At 32.3% G+C, this 7,514-nt stretch overlaps 1 long non-coding RNA gene across 1 annotated transcript; it reads left to right on the top strand.

The window, feature by feature from the left end:
• Window positions 1-291: 291 nt before the first annotated feature.
• On the top strand, window positions 292-1,131 carry LOC134256475 (uncharacterized). The gene is made up of 2 exons (XR_009989730.1): window positions 292-506; window positions 566-1,131. It is a non-coding gene; the product is annotated as an uncharacterized LOC134256475 (long non-coding RNA).
• The last annotated feature ends 6,383 nt before the right edge of the window (window positions 1,132-7,514 follow it).

The raw sequence follows: 7,514 nt of genomic DNA, 5'->3' as shown, positions 1-7,514 counted from the left end.
TTTCTACAGAGATTTCGCGCTTTCCTTTGCGTAGAAATCTCAGGTAGCTTTTACAGTCGCCGACAAAGCATCCTTGGACGAGTCCACTGCTTACTATGAAATGGGTTACCCCATCGTTAACAAATTCTACAATGCATGGCCAGAAAATGTATGGCTGTGCCCCCCCTTCCCCCTACTGAAATTGCTTCTCAAGGGCCTGCACATGATGTGCATATGCACTTTGAGTGACAGTAAAGTAATTACAGCACAAAATTAATGTTAAAATTCTCACTCGTACGTTTTGTTTTGTTGTCCCCCGCTTGAAAAGTGGGGGATATTAATTTGGGTCTGTCCGTCCGTCCATCCGTCTGTCCGTCCGTCCGTCTTTCTGTCTGTCTGTAACGCTTTCGTTTCCACACGATATCTCGAGAACCCTTCAAGCTTTCACAATGAAATTTTGCATAGCAACTCCCTATGGACTAAAGAAGAACCCTATTGATTTTGAGGTTAAAAGGACAAAGGTCAAGGTCATAAATTCGCAAATTATGTCTGTTATAACACTTTCGTTTCTGCACGATATCTCGAGAACCCTTTGAGCTTTTGCAATGAAATTTTACATAACAACTCCCTGTGGCCTAAGGAAGACCCCTATTGATTTTGAGGTCAAAAGGTCAAAGTTCGAGGTCGTAAATTTATACATTCTGTCTGTGTGTAACACTATCCTTTCTGGGCGATATTTCAAGAATATTTTCAGCTTTCGCAATGTAATTTTATACCAAAACCCCCTAGGACCTCTCTCATCCCTCTCAAAGTGACCCGCCCCGTTTGTTTTATGAGTATTTATTGTATTACATGTCGCTATATTTAGCTCAGGAGCATGAGGAGAGTTTTTACGTATAAAAACAGGTTCTCGGCGGACTTTATATTCTTATTTCATCTATTAGAACTGTTTAATAAAGGTTAAATTAGACACCATGCATTGTGTAAAATTTTGACAATATCGAACGTGAATATATACATGTATGTGACTTCATCTTTGCATATCATTTTTGAATGTTGAAAGCGGTTTCGTGGTGTAGTGGTATGTCTCTCGCTTTATATGTGAGAGGTCCCTGGTTCGAATTCCGGACGATCCATTCTCTTTTTTTCCCCGGAATACTTTTTTTACTTAATGATAGTATTCAGCATGTGATATAAAAAATTTAAGAGGTCTGGCTTGTACAATGTCATAAAATCATCATTACAGTGTGATAAATATTCAATATAAAAAGAATCTTCTATACACATACTAGTAATAAAGAATAAGCAATCAAATCTTTATATCCATATTGGCATATTTTATTTGCTTCAGTATACATGTATACATTTAATAATTCTACAAATTCAGTCAGGGGGATCCGACCCCCCCCCCCCCTTCCCCGAACTGCGCATGGATTACTTTTTCCCTAAGCGGGGGACACAAATTCTCTGAATTAGCTTGTAATTATATTCATTGGATTTTAACATTTTATAGTTAATTTCATACACCCTAACACATACATACACGCTCCCACACACACACAAACAAATAAAATTAAAAATAAAAGAAAGAAAGAAAGAATAAGTATGTAGAACTAATGAACAAAATATTAAATAATTTTACGAACTTGAATAAACCCCTTACTCCCAATTTCAATGACGTTCGTTTCTAAATTCAATACAGTATAAAATAAAATTTTGACAGAATTTTTAAAATTTAAAAAGAAAAAAAATATTCATTTTTGTATATTTTTATATAAAGAATATAATGAGAAAAAAAAACAGTAATGTCACCACGAAGAATTTGGAAATAAAAAAATATCCGTGTATATATATTTACATGTTCAAAATGGCAAGATGTCAAGGGGAAGCAAATAACTAATTTCAGTCAAGTATACATCGTAGATATTTTAATGAATATGTCATAATCAATGAATATAATATTAATACCAACTAATCAAGATTTGTTTTGAAGACCCTATTGGTGAGGGCCATTATCTAATATCAAACATATGAAACGCGTTTCCTGGGGCCCGTTTTACAAAAGAACTTACGACTTAGACCAAAAACTTCAGATTGCTGTATATTTTTGCAAAATTAATAATTCTCTTTGAAACTGGTTGTGTAAAAAAAAATCTTACCACTTTCCTTTTAAAAAGTTTAAAATAATTTTTGATAAAATGTTAATTAAAAAGTTATTTGAAGAATTGAATTCGGTCATAAGTCGTAAGTCCTTTTGTAAAACGTGCCCCTGTTCTGGGCGCGAAGGAGTTCAATCGGGATTAATCTTAATATTTATTTAGAATTCATTCAACTGTCTAAACACGTTGAGATCGATAATCCTCAATCAGACGGGGTAAAACCAGGTGTTCCTGGCCCCCAATACACAGTTCCTGGTCCCCAATACACACTTTGTCGTTCTTTAGAGGGCCTCAGTACAGCGCCGCTCGCGGTGGGAACCGACTCCGACACAACATTGCAATTACGGCAGCATGTTATAGAGCCAAGAGTGGGCTCAAGTAAACATGCCACTCGCCAACATTTCTCAACAAGTTTTTTGTCAAGCAGTTTTGAACGAATTGTGAAAATTAGCACATATAAAATCTTCTAAAGGGCTCAAGTACTATCAAATTCTCGTTGAAAATTTTTTGGTATTGATTTGAAATATCGTGTCAAATTTTTTGACGTGGGAATCCTAATTCAGTTTAATACGTGTATAAACGAGTTTAATCCATGATGAACACATGGTTACTGCTATATTTTTACTTTAAAAAGGTAAAGTATATTGCACAAAGAAATTGTACCCTTAAAATTTTCTACTCGCCAAAATTTTCACGGGTGTTCTTTGTATCTTCAGATTCTTTCCCAATGAATTATGCCCCCTGCGTTAAGCACACTCACTGACTCATTTCCTTTTTAGGAAGATGTTTTAAGCGTTTATTTCTATTTTTAAGAACAGAAAAATATTGTGGCAAGGATAATTACATGATTTATAATTCATAATTTCTACTTGTTAATGCATAATTATTATAATATTTATTAAAATATTTGAACCTGTAATGGACACTTCTCAAATAAGAAACTCTGACAAAAATTCCAAACAATTGCTCTAAGATACCTTTTTTTGATTTCATCAGGATGGAAATTTTTCTTACAAGAGAAAAAAGTCAACGACAAAGGAATTTTAAAACAAGAAAAAAGAAAGATAAGAAGCGAATGTTAGCAAATAAACGATTACGGAAAAAAATCCGCCGCGAAGTTTCTCCCAAATGGATGCCGAGCGGGAACTCCAACTTCGGCGTGTGTTACGCAATAGTCTTAATTCATATTTGTATATAGTTTTTAAAAAAGTAGCAACGAATCTCTGATACAACTTTTTACTTTAATCGTTTAATTTTTTTTTACAGCTTATTCCTTGATTCCATCTAAAATGTTCCTAGAGTAGAGGTCTTTGGCTGAGCTTCTTTCCTGGGTTTTGGCACTTGCTTGCTCAATCCTTCCTGATTTCAATAAATCTACTTACTTTGTTCATATAAACACTCATATCTAAAAATTCTCAGATAGTAAACTTATGCTTGTAAGCGGTAATACCAAATCTTTTATCATGCCAACCCTTATATAACTCGTAAGATGTTTTACTTATTATTTATTTTTTAATGTTATGTAAAATATAGCATTGCATTTAGAAGCCCAAACTTTCATTTTTGGAGAATGTACTAAAAATGAATTATTTATCTTAATCAATGAATTGGTACTCTATTGCCTAAATATTATCAAAAAAGCTAGTTGCCAAAAAGTCTGTCTATCCCCTGCTTGTAAATGAAGGATGTTTATAATGAAATATACACTGCAACAGAGAAAAGAGGAAATCGACCTTCCCAGTAGATGATTCTTTAAATCTACAACTTTGAAATAAATTTAAGTTTGCGGGAAAAAAAATTTAAAAAGTTTATTTATGACAATTGTAGGATTGTAAAATAAATATAGAATCAGCACTTTGAAAAAAAAATAGTTGTCACATAAATAAAAAAAAATGCTAGCAATCCGTGGTAATCAAATCAATACTCAATTGATGAAATTCTTTTAAAAATATCCATACTTTGAAATGTTGGAATCTAAATATCTTTGGAAATAAAATAACTCTATATAGACGCACAATCCTAAATGTAATGCACTTATTCTCGAAGGCACTTTATTTTGTCCATTTTTAAAGTCATTTTTTCTTTATTTTGGTATGCCACCTTTAATTATTTGTTTGGGTTTAAGACTCTACTTATATCTATTTAAAGCATTTTGTCACCAGACTACGGGTTCAAACACCTTCTGAAGTAACATATAAAATGACGTTAGGGTATTCTGTGACTAGGCACTCTCCCTTCCTAAAATCACGTAACTGGCTGCCTGATCATAAGTCTGTCGTCAGTTTTACCAGTTACATTATACCTATATTGACCATTAAATCGATAGAGGTCTCCTCTCCCATCTTCACGGTACAGTAATGAGGTGTTGTGGGCTAGCACTAATGAGATGATGGGGGTTATTTTTCAGCGATAATTTTTAAAGAAAACAGGCTCCACATTGTTAATGGAACAAAGTACTGTATTTCATTTCGACACCTCTTGCACTCTTATTCTTGATTAAAAAGATCACAGTTCAGAAGGAGCTCTTAAAAAAATCGAAATAGATACACTGAATATCAAGTATGATTTTTCACTATCAATGATCAGTTAGGTCGACTACGGAGTAACGCAGCGCCTTCCCCATGAATCAGCGACACCAAACCTGCCATAAGTAAGGATGTTTGATGTTGACTACACGGATTACTCGTGTTTATGCATTTCAATCAACTTTCACCTCTTATATTACAATTTAAAAGCGTTTTATTTCATTTTGATATCTAAATAAATACCTTGGGTTGTGACCCCTATATAGGGGATTTCTTGCTCTTTAAAATATAAGATTTACGGTTTTATATAATCGCTGCATGTTTACAGAATGCTTCTACAAGTAAGTATGGGTATTCTTTACAAGATGCATTCTTTTAGTGTACGTGGAGAGAAGCTTGGTGCATCTCTTAGCAAACTTGGCACGAGATTTGAGATGTAAGGAAATCTCGCGACATTTCGCTTTGGTTTCCAGAACTCTTAGTCTGTTGTTCTGCACCTATCTTAAGATGAAGCACAGAATCTTGGGACGTAGCCCCAGAAACAAAGAATTAGGTATCTTTCTATGAATATCAGACCGCAGTGATGATACATTATATGAACTTTATGAACTTAAAACCATTATTTTTAGATTTCGACATATTCATGATATTCTAAGTTGCCATTATTATTTGCTGTTTCAAACAAGGGATTTATTGCATTTTTGTCCACGTAGTAATTAGTATATATATAATTCTGGGTATTGCATGCTCGATCAGTCTTTTTTCTTATAACAGCGAAACTATTTCAGAGACTTTACTTCCTGTTTTGCTTTCGTTTTAAAGGGGAGAATTAAATATTTTATTTTAATGATGACTGGAAAAGAGATATCTCTTTCATTAAAAGAGATATCTCTTTAGCTCAGAAAGATATCTCTTTTTGAAAATCTAAAGAGATATCTCTCCAACTACGAAAGATATCTCTGTTAACCGTGTTAAAGAGATATCTCTCTGACTTAAAGAGATATCTCTCTCGCTTAAAGAGATATCTCTCTTACAAAAAGAGATATCTCTTTTGTTTAAAGAGATATCTCTCTAAGGTATAAAGATATCTCTATCAATCAAAGAGATATCTCTATAAGCTAATGAGATATCCCTCTATGCTAGAGAGATATCTCTCTTATTGAAAGGAAATTTTTATTTCATGAATAAATAGTAAAAGGGCTTGCCATAGAAACAAGCTGTATGTCATTGATCATCAGTGTCAGTGTTTGACAAAATATTGAATGTGGTATTATTTAAAAGCTTGTTTGCTGAAAGAAATAAAACTTTATATGAAGAGTATGGCCTTGGGGATGGTGGAGAGGGGGAAGGAAGCTCGCAGGGGAGCTGGGTGTCCCCAGGTTATTTTGCCAAAAAATACTAGTAGCATACTATTATTGTTAATGAATGGATTTTTCCCATTAAAATTTGATTTTTACTTTTGTCATCAGGAAATGTTTTTTTAGTAGTACTACCCGAACTCTCCCGAAAATGATCGGTTGAACTCCTTCCACCTTCAATCCGAATATGAAATTACTTCGAATTCCTTTGTACTTTCAAATAATATATAAATGTAATTACCACTTTTTATCATTTCACAAACTAATAATAGTTTTTTTTTATTATGATGATGTTTACTCAAATTTCAGAAAACAGAAAGGAAATTTTATAAGGTATAATATGTGAAATCAAAAATTGTTCTGAATGGATAAAATAACCAAATTTTAACTCAATATCAATTTTAAAAAAATTTTATTTTATGATTGGTAGAAAATAAACATTTTATCTTTTGTTTCGTCTTGATTGTTGATATCAATGATATTATTTTGTTGTACTTAATGTGTTGTTACGTTTAATCTAAGTTAATTCATGTTACTTTTGCTATTTGACCTGAATATAAAGAGTATGTGCAGCCACATGTTTTTCTGTCTGCTCGTCTCCGGTTACCTCACTGTTCGTTTTGTCGATAAATTTACGCTTGAATATTGATTATTTGATGTGGTCAGTAGGCCTAGTTGGATTAACATTGTGTATTATTGAAATTATTGATTGAAAGTTGTTTAAGATACATATATTTATCAGTTATTTACAATCATTACATGTATCACACGTTAGATGGCGCTTGTCCAAAAGCGATTTTTTTCTGTTATCCTATCACATGTCTCAATTTTGATCACATGATTGATTATCGATGTTGCCGCGATATATGACTATCGTTTGGTATTTGGTATAAATACAGAGGTTTGACGTCTGGCAGTCACTTTTTCCATTGATTTTAGAATAGTTGGTACCTTTTGACGTTCAAGTTTTTTTTATAGTTTTTTTTTTCATTTTTGTTTTCCTTTTATTTATTTGTTTAGGATTAGGTTTTTATTTATTTAAATCGCAGGGAAAATGACTGTTACAGTGATTTAACTGTAAGATATTATTTCCGTGTTTTTTTTTTGTTTGTTTTTTTTTTTTGAGTTATGATATTTTTCGGAAATGTATTGATTTTTAATTTGATTGAAATTTATTGAAATTTCATTTATTTTTGATTGAGAAACCTTTCAAAATTGAATTAGAGTAAATTCAATTATTTTAAGTAAACTTTTGATTTCTTTTTAGTCCTATTTTTCTGTTTAGAATTTTTGACAAAGGACTTAGCAATTACTAACCATACGTATATCAAGGCAGTAAATAAACTGTGATATACACTTGTGGTTTAGTTGTTTTATTTATACTTCAAGTAGGGATAACCATGTGAATGAAACAGTAATTTAACTGTATGTTCACTTTGGTAATTATTAGAATCTATAAATGTATTTATTTGTCTATAATAGGTAACCATAGT

The sequence above is a fragment of the Saccostrea cucullata genome, unplaced genomic scaffold (genome assembly GCF_032062105.1).
Source record: "Saccostrea cucullata isolate Sc308-1 unplaced genomic scaffold, CSIRO_AGI_Scuc_v1 ctg5424, whole genome shotgun sequence".
In the NCBI taxonomy this organism is placed as follows: Eukaryota; Metazoa; Mollusca; class Bivalvia; order Ostreida; family Ostreidae; genus Saccostrea; species Saccostrea cuccullata.
Note: the sequence above shows the minus strand (reverse complement) of the source record. Positions and strands in the feature narration are given on the sequence as shown.